Genomic DNA, 17,977 nt, shown 5'->3' with positions numbered 1-17,977 from the left:
CATTGTATTACATAACTCATAATCTGACACCTAGGAGCTTAGCCAGAGAAAAGAGAAAAGCTGCATCATGGTGCAATGTTCCTGGCAGGTAGGAGTGAGGGGGCGGCAGTAGGTAATAAAGTCCAGAGGTGAGTGGCATCTGGGCCAAGCTTGAGCCTTTGGCTTATACTCCAAGTGGCATGAGGAGCCACTGGTCAGCGTGTGCAGAGGCATGACCACATCTGACTCTTGATTTAAAGAACAGCTCTGGCAGCTGTGCTGAGAATAGCCTGCTAGGGGGCAAACAGAGAAGGAGAGAGGCAGATGTGGAGGCTACCGCCAAATGCCAGCCACGAGATGGTGCAAGCCCTTAGAACAAAACCCAGGCTACCTCCCAGGACCTACAAGGCTCGGCATGCTCTGAACCTGCCTCTCCATTCAACCCAAACTCACGCCTCTTTCCCTCCCTCCAGCTACCCTGATCTCCGCCATTTCTTGTTCTGCACATGTGTCACCTTGGGCATCTGCACATCCTGTTCTCCCCCACCCTCCTCGTTTGCATCTCAGCTTAAATGTCAGCCCCCCGAGAGCCCCTTCCCAAGCCCCTATCACATGGAGGACCCCCTCAATGCCAGGCTCTTCTGCTGCTTTCCCAGCACCCGGTCCCAGCGGATCGTTATCGTATCTCTGTTTACTTATCGCTGGTTGGCCGTGGCCCCTCTCCACCAGGGTGTCTAGTATTCCGTGAAGACAGAGATACGTCTTCCACTGCATTTCCTCCAGCACCGTGGCCCAGAGCCACACACATCACAGGTGCTTCATAAACTGGTGACTCAGTGACCTCCAGGAGGTAGACACAGAATGATTTCCAGGTTAGGAAATGGAAGCTTAGAGACGTCAGGCCACCTATTGGTGGATCCTGGGTCTGACTCCAAGGCCAGGGCCCTTGACCTTACATCCAGTTACTCTGGACTCAAATCAGAAGATCGTGCCCTGATCTTACTCTGCAAGGTTCTTACCGTTGGATTAACCCAAGATCTTTATGCCTTGACACAGGGCCAACGAGAATGTGATGACGATCTGCAAAGCTCCCGGAAGATGCCAGTAGACGGTTAGAAAGTTGCAGCTGTACCTCCGTCAGGCCCAGGAGAGTGCGAGGGCAAAGGGGGATCAGGCGAGATCCCACCTAGCTGGTTGGCCTTCCTGCCACCATGTTCCACTGCTTGCAACACATACAGCTTGCCTCCCTGAGGCACACAGCTTTGAGCTGATCAATTTTCGAGGCTGTGCTAACCAAACAGCGGAATCCACAGGAAATTAAGCTTATTGACTCAGTCTTTGGAAAGCACATGGAGAAGAGATATTTACACATGTCATCGGGGCCCGGGGGACTGGAGGGTGTTGGCAGCGAGTATTTACTGAGTTTCAAATGACAGCTGGGGGCGGGAGTGGGGGACCTGGCCACCCTGCCTCCCCACTCCATGCAGATTTCTGAGTCAGGGTCCCATCTCCTTAGGCCCTGGTTTACCTCCACTTGGCTGCCTTGGATAGGGGAAGGATTGGGCTAAAGCTAATTTTCCGCAGAAGCTGGTATCTGAAAGAACTGACTCGTAAACCCCAGGCGGACTTAATGGGGCTCTCATCACTGGCAGCGATGAACTGCGATGTGATTCCATTTCTAGGCGTTTGCCTCGTGCCATCTCTTCATGGTTCCTTGAGCTATAACTTCTCCTCGGGTCATTTATGACGGGAGAGGGGAAAGGCAACCTTTGAGATTCATGACGATTCATCAGAGGCCTGGGAAAGGAATGCCCAAATAAAAAGTAACTGTAAGTAAATAACGACATCAACAGCTGATATTTATGGGACCTGGCACACGCATCAGGCACGGAAGGGATATTTACATGCAGTATCTCATTAACCTCATGTGTTCTTTTACAATTAGAATCAAATCCAAGCTCCGTATCCTGGCCTATGAGGCCCTAAAGGATCTGGCGACTGTCTACCTCCATAAGATCCTCTCTCCTCTCCTCACTTATCACTAGTTTCAACCACCAGGCCAAGCTCATTCCTGCCTCAGGATATTTGCACATGCCACTCCTCTGTATGGAGCACTCTTCTCTACATCCTTGAATATCTGTGTGGCTTATTCTCATCATTCGAAGCTGTGCTCAAATATCACCTAGCCCACACCAGCCATTATCCATCTCATCACTCTGTTTAATCTTTTTCATTGCTCCTTTCCACTTCCTCAAAGTTTTCTTATTTATGTCTGTGCTTAGGTGTTTATAGTCTGTTTCTTCTCGCTGGGCTCCATGAAGTCAGGGACCTTGGATTCCCAGTATGACCGATGCCTGGAGCGATGCCAGCACATAGCAGAGCCTGAATCAATACTGGAGGAAGGAAGGAAGGGGGACCTGGGAGCTGGCACCTGGGTTTAGTTGATCTCACTCCAAAGCCTGGGTTCCTAACCACTGGGCTACATGGCCTGAGGACAGGACACCCTGCTGAGTCAGCTGGATTTCCAAAGATACCACCAGCCCCTGGCTTTTGTGGGGACGGGTAAATTTTGCCACAAGGCTGAGGTTTCATTTATTTATTTTGTTTTGTAAACCACTTGGCTCCTCCACCAATGCTTCCCCAAGGTGCAGGGTGGGGGGCCTGGCTTGGTTCTCTAGCTACGGGGCTGTTTCCTGCATGCTGGGATCAAGTCGGAGCCTCAGCAAAAGGCACTGTCATGCAACACGGGCGTCAGTTACGCAGATCCACAGCGCTACCGCAAGTCGGAACCCGGCCCCCTGAGTTCATTAATTGATTCTACAAATGTACACACTGAACTTCCAGGCGCTTCGGACAACGCAGACACACAGCAGAAAGGCGCAGCGTAAGAAAGCATGGGCTGTGTCGTCAGGCAGCAGGAGGTCCGCCGGGGCTCCGCTTCACTCTTGCTGGGTGAGCTTGACAGAGCTGGCCCCACTTTCTGGGCCTCGGTTTTCACACACGTAAAATGGGGATAATGACTGTCCATCTCCTGTAAAGGGCTTACTTTCAATGCCACATCAAGAGGTGAAAAATATCCTTTACAGAGCCTGGCACTTTACAGGCAGCTGATAAGCGGCTATCAAAGATTTATTAAAGGCCTACTATGTTCAAGGCGCAGTGGGTACCGCGCCCGAGTTTTCTCTACCTCTTAGATGCTAGAAGCATAACAGGAGAGCCCTGTCTCAATTGTATTTCCCAAACCCCACATCAGAACACGGAGGCTGATCATCGAGCAGAGTGTGAAATAGGGGCTATTCTAGAACATTCCATGTCAAAGCCACACAGCCTGGATTTGAATTTTCCCTGGGGAAACGATGCACTTCCACCCTTGTGTCACCTGGCCTCTTCCCACCTCTCTAACTTCAGGGTCTAGTGCCCCGCCCACGGGCCTTCTTCAGGTATCCAATGGCTCTAAGCAACCTGAGCCTCAGGGAGTTTGCAGGCACTGTTTTCTCTGCCTGGAACAGTCTGTCTTCCTTCAGCGGCTGGCTCCTTCTCATTCATCTCTCAAGCTTCCCAGCCGCCCAGTATAAAACAGCCCACTGCACTGGATTTAACAGCCGCTCCTTATTAACTTTCTTGTTGCCGCCAATCAACATGTGTAGCTATACTGGATTCCTGTCTGCTTCTTCCCCAGCCTGTGGGACTGTAAGGTTCCCGAGGAAAGGGACCACGCCTGCTGTGGTCAGCGGTGTATTTCCAGAACCGAGCACAGTGCCTGGCACACAGTAGGTGCTCAGTAAAGGTTTGATCAGTGAATGGATGAACACTTGGCATTTCCTCCAATCTGCACACACTAAGGCCTTCATCCATCCCACTCTGCAGAACCTCAAACACACCGTTCCTGATGCCCACATCCGGTTCTTCCCCCCACCCCCTGAGGCGATGGGGCCTGGGTGCTTGACCACCTGACCTGAGTTCCATTCCTGGTTCCATGACTTTTAGCTGTGTGATCTTGGGAACGTTTCTTAACCCCTCTGTGCTTGAGTTCCCTGACTATTAAAACGGGGTCAATGCTAACAGTACTACATAGCACATTAACGAGCTCCACCTGTGAGTGCCTCACCTTTCACACAGGTGTGTCAGCTCCTCACCGAGACAGCGGTTCTCAACCCTGGCAGCCCATTAGAATCACGGGGGAGCTTTAAATGATCCCGATGCCTGGGCGGCATTCAGACCAACGACATCGGCCTCTCTAGAGGGGGGCTCGAGCATTAGTTCTTCAATCGCTCTCGGTGATTCCAACATGAAGATGAAATTGAGAACCGCTGTAAACTCTTCACGCTCAAAGGACCTCAAAACTCTCTGCTGTAAAAGAGAGTTTATCACCAAAACACCTTCCTCTCCAAGAGACTTCTCCCATTTGTATTCTAACATCCACGCTGGATCGTTTCCAACTACCAGCTAGCTAGTCTATTCATTCGGACGTTGCTCTCGAGCAGTGGTTCTCGACTCGACCGGGGGCAACTTTGCTCCCCAGGGGGTATCTGGGAATGTCTGGAGACCTTCTGGATGTCATGACGTAGGGGAGGGTGCTACTGGCATCCAGGGAGTGCAGACCAGGGATGCTGCTAACCATCCTACAGCGCACAGGGCAGCCCCCACGGGACAGAGTCACCCAGCCCCAAATGGCAGCAGTGGGCCGAGGCTGGGAGACCTGCTACAGAGTTATCCTTTCTGTGGGTGTGGGGACCCCAGGGGCCCGCTGACAATGGGAAGAAAGAAGAAAAAGCAAACAGAACTTATCATGACCGAGTATCAGCCTCCAGCCACGTGCCAGGCGGGTGTTTCATGAATAACGACAATAGCTACTATTCTCGGAGTGCCTACAACGGCCTACAACAGGGCTGACAAATCCATCTTAACCACCAGGCGACTCTGAGTTCGTGGATATTGTCCCCACGTCATGCATAAGAAAGCAGGATGGCAAGGTTAGGTAACTAGGCCAAGGGCACAAAGCTTGCACACAGCAGAGCTAGATTTTAGCCCACTTTGTTTGACTCCAAAGTCAAGGCTGCTCCAGCTCACACTTCCTGAGCCTCATCACATGCCAGGCAATGTTCTGAATGCTTTACATGTATAAATTTAATTAATCTCCAACTCGGTGAATTAGATACGACTTTTGTTATCATCATCATCATCATCCCCATTTTACACCCTGGGACACTGAGGCAGACTGGTGTGAAGCCATTTGAAGAGTTTCACACAGCTGGTAAGTAGCGGAGATGAGATTTGAACCCAGGGAGCTTGTATCCAGAATCTGGCTCCATCCCACCACACTCTACTGCATGTAAGAGAAGGATGAAAAGGAAGGATCCAACTCCTCCCTGCCTCAGGACCTTTGCACAAGCTGTTCCTTCTGACTTACACACCCTTCCTCTGGCCTCTTTGTCCAGCTAACTCTCTTTCACCCGTCGGATCTCAGCTTATACTTCACTTTTCCGGGACACCCTCCCTGACTCTCAGACCCTTTGTTAAACTCTCTCCTAGCCCCGCTTATAGCCTTTCACAATTTACAATGAACTCATCAGTCGTGCAACTGTTTAACATCAGTCTCCTCCTCTAGACTACAGACTCTGTGCAGACAGGGACTGCGCTTGCCTTGATCAGCACTGTATCCCTGGGGACACGGCGTGATGCCTAGCACAAAAGAAGTGCTCAATAAAAACTTGTGGTTGAATGTATGAAGCAGAGGACCTGCAGTGAGAACAACAGCTGTGTCACTCCAGTCCATTTCCCCATCCCCAGACAGGGACAGAGCCACCCAGTGGGGCCCTGTCCAAACGCCTCTGTGACAGGTCAGGGCTGCAGAGCTCTCCAGGCGAGCCGGTAGCAGGGGCCATAAACCAATACCTGGGAGCCCTCTCTTCTTCATGGTGGCTGGTCTTGATCATTTTCCAATCAACGCTGGTTGAGCTCTAATTGATTTTCTACGATATCCCTCTCCAGAAGAAAGAAAGGCTCTGTTTACTGGGGCAGCGCATAGAGGACAGGCCCTTTCTTCCTGCTGTATTTAATGCTGCTGCTAATCACGGAGATTAGACTAAAACAATTACAACAGCTAATTAAAGAACAATGCGGTTTTTGGCATCTTTGCGCAGACGGCACCATTGGGAATTCCTAACTCGGGCAAAGGAGGGATAATTAAAACCCCGGCTCAACTCTCCCCACTCCAGCAGCTGGATCACGCTGATTAAACTGCAAATAAAACACATGAAACCAACACTTTGTAGTCGATTCAATTTCACTTAAAAGGGCTTTTAACTGATTCATAAACAGAGAAGCCGTAAACAGCAAATTATTTAACTAAAGCCAGTTATTTCGTCATCGCTGTTCACTCTGTTCCCAACGCTGGACTTGTGCATGTGGCCCAGGGGACGTGAGGCTGATGGAGTCTGAGAAACCACTCCAAAGCTTGATGCCACTGGCTCCTGCTCACCGGCAACAGGACGTCACCAACGTGCAACTGTATTCTCTGGGCTTTTGATGATTCTGCTGACAAAAAGACCAGGTACTGCACAGGTCCCTGAAAATGCCCAGTTTACCTAGAATCAGCTCTTGACTCTATGTCAGAGATAGATGGCAGGGATAAAGAAGGTGCCAAGGAAGAGTGAATACTAAAAAAATAATATTTAGGGGCCAGCCCCATTGCATAGTGGTTAAGTTCAGCACACCCCGCTTCGGCAGCCCGGGTTCCCAGGTTCAGACCCCAAACGTGGACCTACACCACTCATTAGCCATGCTGTGGCAGTACCCACCTACAAAATAGAGGAAGGCTGGCACAGATGTTAGCTCAGGGCAAATCGTCCTCAAGCAAAAAAAGAGGACGATTGGCGACAGATGTTAGCTCAGGGCCAATCTTCCTCAGCAAAAAAAAAAAAAAAGATATAAAAAAATAATGTTTAGCTTTAAAACATATTTAAGTTATTCAGAGCGGGCCAACTTCAGATCTAATATGCAACCAGTATCTAAGAAAGAGCTTCACTCTTGAGCTACTGGAAGACCTGCCACAACAGCTGGATACAAAAGCATGTTTGTTTTAGATAGAGACACTATGAGACGCTAGCTCAGATCCTGTTGATACCAACTCATTCTAAAAAGCATGAGTACATGGTTGGCTAGCTCCCTCCCTCCTTTGCTGCCAAGAGATAAGAGGGGGAAAAGTGAGAAAAAAGACAGGTCAAGGGAGAAAGAAAAAGAGGGCAGAAGAGGAAAAGGGAAGAAAGAGGAAATAAGAAAACAGCAAGAAGGGACAGAAAGATAAAAATACTGCAAGAGAGCAGACGGAGGAATTTTAAAAGCCCCGCACTACACAGGCGGATAGGATCTGAGAGTGAGCATCTATCCCTCCCTGTGCTGTGGCCCCGTATGCTGATTGGGTTCTACAGTAATGGTTCTCAGTCCAGCTGTGCTGAAAGGTCTTTTTCTTCCCTCTCTATCACAGACTGATAGTTTTGTAAAATAAAACAAAAAATGAAGTATCAAAAAGAGAAGAAAAAAGGCTGACATGCTTGGATGCCATGCAATGTTCAATCACTATAAAAGTTTCTAAAAGCTTGCCCTCAATTTCTGAACTTGTCTCAGCACAGATAGCGACAAACACTTTGCGACTGGCACCGATCCATGGGCTGCACTTTGACTAGCTCTTTACTAAAAGATCCCCCACAGGCACTGGGAATGCACTTAATCAGATTCATAATATTCTATTTAATGTTCACCACATGTTGTTTGGTGACAAAAAAAAAATTAGGCTTTGAAGTGCATATAAATCTAAGAAACAAAGACCAGAAAGAACTGCACCAAAGACTATATTTCGGGATGATGATTTTCCTTCTCTCTTTCTGTGTACTTTTCTCAAGCTTTTTTATAAAACACCTCTATTTTTTTAACATAAAAAATAATGAAAGTTATTTTTTAAAGAATATGCATCTATGAAAGCAAAGAAATAAGATGTTTTATCAGGTGATGACATATTTATATACAATTATTTATGTAAAATGTTATAATAAGAAGCATGTTGATTATATTATAAAAATATAATAATAATTGTCTATCATATGGTTCAATAAACATTACATAACTGCATGCAGCCATGTGATGGAATTTTATACAGATAATAAATACGATGTTTACAAAGAATACTCTATGATTTAAGGAGATGCTTCTGCAATGTGGTTGAACAACATCAAATTGCCAATCTTCAACCCTTTTTGACCTACAAAAACAACAATTTCATATTGTTTAACCTAATGTAATATTAAATAGAACATAAAAGGTTCACATGAATAGCCTTTGAGCTCAACTATGTAAAAAATGCACACACATGGAAAAGAAGACTGGAAAAAATACACAAAAAAATATGGTATGGTGATTTTTTTTTCTTCTTGGTCATTTTCCAAATTTCCAACCATGAGAACATATTACTTCTATAAGCAGGGAAAACATACCATTCAATTTTTTTTTTTTTTTGGTGAGGAAGATTGGCCCTGAGCTAACATCGGTGCCCATCTTCCTCTACTTTGTATGTGGGACGCCGCCACAGCATGGCTTGATGAGCGGTGTGTAGGGCTGCGCCCGGGATCTGAACCTGCGAACCCAGGGCTGCCAAAGCGGAGCACGGGAACTTAACCATTACACCACTGGGACAGCCCCTCAAATTTAATTTAGGGAAATTGCTAGCATTTTTGAGAGATTTTTATACCACTAATATGAATTACATTAAATAACCACTTTCGAATACTGCAGACGAAACTGGTTACTTGTGTGCATGTTTGTTGGGGAAAGGGGACTAAATGGCAAATTTAACTTCCTAAGTATTAACTACTTAGATTATTATTTATTAAATTCGCTTGCCATCCCTCAGCATGAACTGAGCAGGAAGCAGCATCTCTATGGAGGAGACAGAGGCTGTGACCAGCAGGGACCTGAAGATTGGAGTGTCCCACTTGTCTGAACCTGCCATCCAACATCCTGAGATCTTGCGCAAGTCAGTTCCAGTCTTCTTTTGGCTCAGTTCCTCCACTTTTAAAATGAAGGGTTTTGAAAGGCTGATCTCTAAGCTCCTTCCAAGTTCGATATTTCAGGATGCTGTTCCATGCTGGGCACAAGCGGCTACCTAAGTTGCAGGGCCCAGTGCAGAATGAAAACACAGGGCCTCTTATTCAAAATTACCGAGAATTTCAGACAGTGGCAGCAGAGCATTCAACCAAGCGCAGGGCCCTGCTGAGCACGGAGCCCTCTGTGGCTGCCCAGGGCACACGCCCATGAAGCCAGCGCTGCTGGTGGTGGAAGACAAAATACAATGACCAACCGTAACAAAAGTGCATTTAAAAGTGTTTGGCAGGCCAAGTGTGTAGAGTTAAATAAGAATTATTCACAAAGTAGATAAAACACCTGTCAACAAAAACAGTTAACCACGCTCTGTCGAACGATTAAAAACAAATGACAATTGCCTTTTCATACTTGATTACAATCCGTTTCTATCTTAAAAACACATCTCTGAATATGAAATTGTGCTTTGATTTCACAGGCAAGTCTGCCTTTCCCAAGTCTTAAATTCCACTGCCGTGAACCAGACTCAAAGAACCTTCCCTCCGCTAACGTCTGTGATCAAGACCAAAGTACTTCCCAGTCAGCTCTGGCTGCGGAAGCTCCAACCCGAGGATAAGCTCTGGCCTTTGCAAAGTGTGAGGAGCCAGCCACACGCATCATCTGCTCCCAGGGCTTGCTGTATCCTCGGCTTTCATTCATCTGAACCCTGGGACAACAGGGCCGTCACGGAGAGGGAAACTCAGGCCACCTTCCTGCCTTTGGACTCCAGGAGGCAACCCACACGTACATGTAACCTCCCTTCCCGGAACTCAGCCACAGAGAACAGCCGGGACTGGGAGCGATGCTGGTGTCTCAGGTTCTCCATCAGAGCCAGTTTCCTCTGTGCACATTTCTAATGAGTCTGATGATTTCTAGAGTTGAGAAGCAGAGCCAGCTGTGGGTCACAATCAGGCACATTGAAAACAGTGAGAAATAACAGTGGGCCAGAAATGCAAGAATGGGAAAACCGATCAAAAAGCAGACAGAAAGACAAAAAAAGGACTCTCGGCCACTGAGTGAAGAGCCATTCTTGAAAACCAGAATTCAAACCCCAGTGCTTAAAATGATGGTGCGATTTCTTCAAGGAAGGTTTAACACATGACCAGCACACTGGTTTCAGAAGGTAGGGAAACGGGTGATATAATTTAGAAAGATTCCCTAGGGGTAAAACTTAACTCGCTAGAAAATTAGGATTGTCTTACCTCCCAATGGCCCCAGGTGGCTGAACTTTTGCTGAACACGTGCATATACACAGCATATGTGCATACTCACATTCTGGAGCATTTCTATTTACCTATTTTAAAAAATCATTCTTATCACAGGCCTTATATTAGAGTCTAGAACAGGGGTTTGCAAACTTTTTCAGTAAACGGTCAGATGGTCAAGTCTTTCAGCTTTGTGGGCCATATGGTCTCTGTCACAACGGCTCAGCTCTGCCTTTGTAGCTCAAAGCAGCCGTAGACGGCCTGTAATAAATGGGTGTGGCTGTGTTCCTAACAAAACCCCACTTACAAAAACAGACAGCTGGCCAAATTTGGCCCATGAGCCAGAGTTTACCAATCCCTGGTCTAGAACAAAGAACACGGGCTCTGGACAGGGCCAGACTTGGATTCAAACCATGACTCCACTGTTTTGTTACTCTGAGATTTAGTTTCCCCCTTTATAACATGGGGGATAAAATGCCCACTTTGCTGGGTTATTATGGGCATCAAATGGGAAACAGAGAATTGATAAAAGTTAACTTTCTTCCCCCAATAGTTATTTTTTCCATTGATATATTTTTTTTGTGCGTTCTTCATCCATATGGTTCTTTTCAGTCCACAATGGCCTTTCTTGAAAATCATCTCATTGCCCCATACCCTCCTCCTGCTCATGTTCCACGGTAGACATGGTAGACAGACATCACTGAATGCTTTACTGATAAGAAAACAAAGGCTCATGGGAGTAGATAGTGAAGCCAGAGGGTTAAAGTATACTCTCAAAACCAGCAACTCCTGGCTTTGGGTTAGCTACTTGCACAAACACGGACACAGATGAGTTTGCAGACACGTCCATTGCGAAATCTTCCCATGGATGTAGAAGAGGCAGTCGACCTTCGCGGTTAGGGGCACAGGGTATGAGTTCCAGCTTGGCGACCGACTCGATGTCTATCCCCAGGTAAGGCACTTACCCATTCAGCTTGGGTTTCCTCATTTGGGCAATGGGGTTAATAACAGGATAGGTTCTAAAACGTTCTACTTCAAAATGTTGAGCACTTAGTACAGCGCCCAGCACATAGTAGGTATTCCATCACTATCTGAACCGATGTGGTTGTGAGGACTACACGGGAACAGTATTCTTAGCCCCAGTGCTGACAGAGAGGGAGGGCTCCATAAATGGTCATTGCTGTTAGTGACAGGTCTACACACACATATATATGCGAACACTCTTATGTATACACACACACACGGATACACATAAACACGGCTGTGAGCTCCATGAGAGCAGGAACCATAGTGACACAAGCACGTGCTCATGAAAGAAGCGTGTGTTCATTTATGAACATACAAAAGACACACATGTAAACAGATGACTGCAAACAGCTGAGAGCTGGGCTGGGCTACCCACGGTCCTTGCAATTCTCCATCTACAGCCATTCGTCGCCCAGAAGGAGCTGAAGAAGGGTTGATCCAGGCCTGGGGTTATGAAATTCTGCTGGCTGTTTGCCGGACTCCAGAACACCGCCACCCACATTGCTCAAAGAACCACACCAGTTCGGTCCCCTGAGCTGTTCAGCACAGCTGTGACTCCAGGATCCCATGAGGTGACCAAGGCTGGGGTTTCCATGGAGAACATCCCCGCCAAGGCGGGGGATGGCCAAGGAGCAGTGAAATCCCCACACGCATATCAGATGGCATGTGAGCACCCGGGGAGACTCAGGACTGGCCCTTGAACTGTGGGAATGAGGTTCTGTCTTTGAACAAAGACAGTGCATGTATCTGGAAGGAAGGAGCCATCAGATGCCCCGCTGTTCTGCACGGAAGGGATGCTTATGCTCAACCAGGTCCCAGCCAGTCCCCGGGCAGGGCAGGTGGGCCACCCTCCCGAGATCCCCTCTGAGTCCCAGCAGCCCCTGGGCTCCACACGCAGGCGAGACCGCCTTGGAGCCAAGAAGCCCCCAGTCTTCTCTGGAGGAGGGAGGGGCGGCCCCAGCTGCAGCACACAAGGCCCTCTAAGACCCGCTCCGCGCCACGCCTCGCTCCCAGGCAGCGGCCTCTACTGTGCCAAGGTAAAGCCCTCGGAACTTGGACACCCCCGTTTGAACGAGGGCGGAGGCCGTGTCCTCTCAGCATTACATAAACCAGCAGCCTGGCTCCTTGGCCCTGAAACAGAATGAGCCAATGTCTGCCTCTGGCCATGCAAAACCAAGTCCTCAGTTAATCAGCGGAAAGAGTACATGGAGGGCCAGATGTAGCCTTTGGCTGCAAGAACTCAGTTTGCTCAAGTGACCCATCTGTTTTTCATTAAATGCTGTTTTTGATTTGGTTGTGGTTGTATTGTTGTTTTTTAAGGGGGGGATTAAACCACCCTTCTGGAAAGAAGAAATCTGTGTGTATCGAATATGTAGATAGGTAGGTAGGTAGGTAGGTAGATAGATAGATAGATAGATAGATAGATAGATAGATACACACACATATGGTAAATGTTAACATCCCCATTTTACTGATGGGCCTATTGAGGATCCATGAGGGAATTGCTAATAAGCACAACAGCCAAGATTCAAACCCAGGTGATTCCACACCATCCACTTTTCCCCACCACACTGTGGTGTGAGGGTTAAAATTAATATTATGTGTGGCCTCAACATGTGGGGAAAACCAGGAAGGCCTCAAACAGCCTACACGTAAGTTTCCTGCCCACTTTGCTCGCTCGGGTAAGGTCTCCTGGCCAAACTACCCTCCCTATTGCAGAGACCAGGCACGGTTCCTGCTCATCCCTGAGTAGTGGGCTTCCGTTCCCCGCCAGCCCTCAGAATTATTCCAACAAGACAATCACGTCCTCTCGTGGGAGCCAGCAGTCCCCTCACCTGTTGATACAACAGAGTCTGCCTCCCACAGCCCCTGATGTTCACTCTGTTCTCGAGTGCGTGGAGCCTGGGCAGGAGCCACGGAGAAAGTGTGTGCAATCCGCAACAAGAGCAGGGTGCCTACGCGCCCAGGGAGAGGTGACAATGGGTGCCATTAGAGGCAAAACCTTGATTACTTGAACTCAACTAGCCAGAACCATCCACTAACTGAAATCTCTTCTTGTTTCCTCTCGGGAGACTCCGAGCTCAGGAACTGAGAAAATGACAATTTAAAAAGAAAAATTATTTTCTGAGCTTTTCTCTGGTTCGGCTTTGATCCAGCCCAATATCCTTCATCATTGTGAGAGCCATCAGTGTAACTTGAAATTTTCTAGTAGCCACGTCTTCAAAAAAAGTAAAAAGAAGGGGCCGGCCCCGTGGCTTAGCGGTTAAGTGCGTGTGCTCCGCTGCTGGCGGCCCGGGTTCAGATCCCGGGCGCACACTGACGCACCGCTTCTCCGGCCATGCTGAGGCCATGTCCCACATACAGCAACTAGAAGGATGTGCAGCTATGACATACAACTATCTACTGGGGCTTTGGGGGGAAAAAAAAAGGAGGAGGATTGGCAATAGATGTTAGCTCAGAGCCGGTCTTCCTCAGCCAAAAGAGGAGGATTGGCATGGATGTTAGCTCAGGGCTGATCTTCCTCAAAAATAATTAAATAAACAAAGTAAAAAGAAATGTGAGAGATTTACTTGAATAATCTATAATATTTAACACAATATATTAAAAATATTATCATTTCATCATGTAATCAATATGAAAAGGCATCAATGCGATATGGTACATTGCCTGGTTTGTACTTCGTCCTTCCTACACCTAGAGCACAGCTCAACTGGACGTGGCCGCATTTCAAGAGCCCGGTAGCCCCACGCGGCCAGTGGCCACCATGCTGGACAGCACAGCTCTGGAGCTAAGGTGTGAAGTGACTGCTTAGATGTTTACAACAAATTGGTCATCAGTCAACAATCGCTTGTTAAATATCTTTTCCCAACCGGTGCATCATGATTGACAAGCTGATCCTGGGCTCAAATGGTCTATTAGGACCTGCAGTAGGGGCTGCCAAGGCCTTTCTCCACAGCCAGGGCCTCCTCCAGCGGAAAGGGCTGCAGTCAGAGCCGCCTGCCACAGCCTCCACCCCACTACCTGCCTCTTTCTTGGACTTGCAATATGAGAGTCTTCTCCCCATCTTTCACTTAAATGAACTCACACTTTACGGCAAAAAAAAAAAGTAAATCCTTCTCTGAAAAGGCCTTTTCCCTACTGACCACCTAGGGATGTGTAGAGTTTGATGGTGTCTATAAAAATCTTCCCCACAGGAGCATGCAGTCTAGCAGGGGCAGTGCCAAATCCCACGCAAAAAAAAAAATTAATTAATTACGGATTCAGTAAAAACCAGTTGCTGACTGCTTGGAACAAGGGCTATCCAACATAGGAAGCAGGTACCACGATGAGAAAACTGAGATCAGAAAGAGGAATGAATTACCCACCTGACGCAGTGGGAGTTCCAGAAGGAAGAGGACAGCAGGGAATAGTCACCCCTCCCAAATTTTACTCATCTGCTCACTTTTCCATTTTTACCCTATCCACGTAGCATCTGTAGTTTTCTTTATTTACCAATGCCCTTTAAATCAACTTATCTATTTTTTTCTTTAACGAACTCATTTAAAAAGGAAACGTTACCCACAAATTGGAGGAAAAACAAGTATAATAATTTGCCATAAACAGAACGTAACTAGAAAAATAAACAGATAGCTATTAATTTCTTTAAAGTTTGTTTATGCACCACGTGAAATTATCTTGTGTGCCACCAGTTCACATGGAACACTTCAGAAAAGGCTGCCACAGAGAAGCTGAGACCTGGTCTTTGCCTGGCTGGCTGGGAAGAGTTGGTGTACGAGGAGAGGGAGGGAAGACCCCAGGTGGGGCGCACAGTACTTGGAGAAAGGTGCAGAGGGGGACGTGGCTGGAGCACGGAGCACGGAAAGCAGAGAGGAAACTGACATCCGAGTAATTAAATCACCACAAACAGATCCAGGTACGTGCGATAACACGTTGGGTTGGATTTAACACGTTGGGAATACGGACTGACACACTTTGGAAATATTTTAAAAGCAAGAACTGAAACAATAGCGTTCTCGTAACTCCCAGTTAACCAGAAAACAATTAATCCAAGCCCCAACTGCAGCTCCCCAGGGTTTCCCAATCCTGTCGTCTGATTGCACTTTTCCGGTGGGGGGAAAAAATCCTATTTCCTGGACGCCTGAATGCAGGTGTCCAAGGTTGGCGGGGGGGTGGGAAAGGAGAAAAAGAGATGAGCATCCGATCCGAGGATGTTGACACTGGAACACCATCCCCCTCTGAGGTGTGTGTGTGTGTGTGGCCGCGCGCCTGTGAATTCTCCAAGGGCCACTCCAGGCCATCAAAGAGACACACATACCTTGTAAAAGATCAACTTCTAAATTGGTCTGGGCAAGTCTAGCCAGGCTGAATTCCACCGGGAAGGGCCAGCCTGACCTTCGATCTGGGCTGAGCTGACATCTGCAAACATGAGACTTTTGCACGTGTGTCACATCAGCCCCTCTCCCTGCCAGTGGCTGCCTCCTCCAGGCTGGAAACCTTGACAGTGACGAGCAGTCCCAGAGAAGACTCTTGCCTGCTCTCTCGAATGAAATGCAGTGCGGCTTTCCTGCCTGCAGAAGCCAGAGACGATGCTCTAAAAAGCTCTTGGAAAAGAAAATCGTATATTCCACAATACGATATTCGTTAGAAGCTAGCACGGCATTTTATAAAGTCGTATATAATGCCAGCGTAGCTGTAAAAAAATTATTCTTCAGCCCCAGAAAGGCATATAAATCCCTGCAAAGTGCAGGTTTTTCTTTTAAAAAGTGGTTTAATTCTCAGCACCTTTTGCCCCTGTTCATTCCCGGGAGACAGCGGCCTTCTTGCAGAACTGCAATGCTGCCCCAGCTCCTGGGTGCGAGATGCTACATTTCGAAGTCCAAGGAAGCTCCCCCAAGCCTTGGTCTTCTGGGGAAACAGGTGTGGGAAGCTCCTTAAGATCTCTTCCGCTCCACCTGCTCCGTGACAGCCTCCCACGATACTGCACAAATGCCAGTGTTAAGGAGGACTTCATCTTCCCTCCAAACGTGTCCTTTATTCACACATTTCTATCTCAATTTCTTTTGCGCCCTCCCCCTACTTGCCCAAATCCTGCCCTGTCCACTCTACTTATTAATGGCCCTCAAATCTGTCCCCGCCTCTCCTTTCCCGCTGTCACCGCCCTAGTTCAGGCCTTCAGCAGAGCTCTTCTGGACCTCTTCTGGTCCCCTTGCCTCCAGGCTCACCTTTCCAATCCACTCCCCAAGCAGCAGCCAGAATGCTCTTCTCAGAAAGATCTTGGACCATGTTGCTCTCCTGCTCAAACACCTTCAGTGGCTCCCCACTGCCTACCCGATAAATCTCAAGCCCCCTAACGTGGACTACATTATCTGGGCCTGTGTCTACCTCATCAGTCTCATCTCTTGTTCTTCTCTGCTCCTCAACCTGTTCTCCGTTAATACCATATTTCTTGTGATCTCCCGATAGGACCCATTATTTCATCTCTGTTCTCTCTGTTGGGAACGGCCTGTGCGTCCCCTCATCCCTGCCTCTCCTGGCCTACTCTCACTCACCCTTTAGGACATGGTGTGGGCAACGGCTCCTCCAGGAAGCCTTCCGGGAGTGTTCCTGGTTGTACTGGGTGCTCCTACATTATCAGAGACCTGAGAACACCCCACAAGGAGAAACATCAAAAGTCCATTTATCTTACAATTCAACTATAAATGGTCAAGAAAAACAGAAAAGGACAGAGAGAGACCGCAAGACGACGCACTTAAATAGCGTAGGTGACCCTGTTCACTATTTCACACCATCTTGCAATGATACGTTTCTTCCTCTAGCCTAGAGGTCCTTGTCTAGGTATCCACGGACTTAGAAGGTCCATGGAGAGAATTCTGGGGGTCTTTAATATGTACGTATTTATTTTCATAATTATTTTCACTAACTCTAACCAAAATTTAGCATGTCCTTCAGTTATGAACGTGGGCACCAGACTCCGGAGGTATTAGCAAGTATTATTACCTGAGACTCTGACACCAATAGAAATTATAGAGAGTTTCATACCACATTACTTTGGTAGTAGACGTCTCACAATATTATTTACACTTGTCACTACTTCAAGATTACGGTAGTTATTAGGCCTGCCGCCAAACCCAGTTACTTAAAGTGTTAATAAAGATGCAAATGCATTATTACTCCACACATCTGTTGTTTTTATAGATATTCGGATAGCTGTATTTCAAAATAAGTGCTTTGCTTTGCAATCCTATGCATTTACTTTTTGCATTTAAAAATATTATTCAGAGAAGGGGGCCACAGCTTTCACCAGATGCCAAAGGGGTCCATGACCCTGAAGAGGTTACAGAGCCCTGCTCTAGATGGGAGCTCCGTGGGTGCAGGGCACCGGCTCCCTCATCTTCTGAATCTTGTACCTGAAGCAGCCGTCAGTGGACAGTAGAGATTTTTTCACATGAACTGAGATGTTCTATCTATTAATCTATCCTTCCTTCTTTGCTTTCTCCCTTTATTCCATCCTTCCTTTCTTCCTTCCATCTGTCCGTCTGTTGTCTTCCATCTGTCTCTCCATCTATCTAATCCCATCTACAGTTCTGACTATTGACACCCTTGCAGTTGGCCCCCAGATCCAGTCCTGCAGCACA

The 17,977-nt window shown here is 47.5% G+C and overlaps 1 protein-coding gene across 2 annotated transcripts in view; it reads right to left on the bottom strand.

Annotated features, from left to right (window-relative positions):
- Positions 1-17,977, bottom strand: part of XYLT1 (xylosyltransferase 1) — a 300,963-nt gene that overhangs the window by 177,022 nt on the left and 105,964 nt on the right. The gene's annotated exons all lie outside the window — the stretch shown is intronic.

Source organism: Ceratotherium simum, chromosome 26 (assembly GCF_057802395.1).
Source record: "Ceratotherium simum simum isolate JZ-2026a chromosome 26, ASM5780239v1, whole genome shotgun sequence".
Taxonomy (NCBI): domain Eukaryota; kingdom Metazoa; phylum Chordata; class Mammalia; order Perissodactyla; family Rhinocerotidae; genus Ceratotherium; species Ceratotherium simum.
Note: the sequence above shows the minus strand (reverse complement) of the source record. Positions and strands in the feature narration are given on the sequence as shown.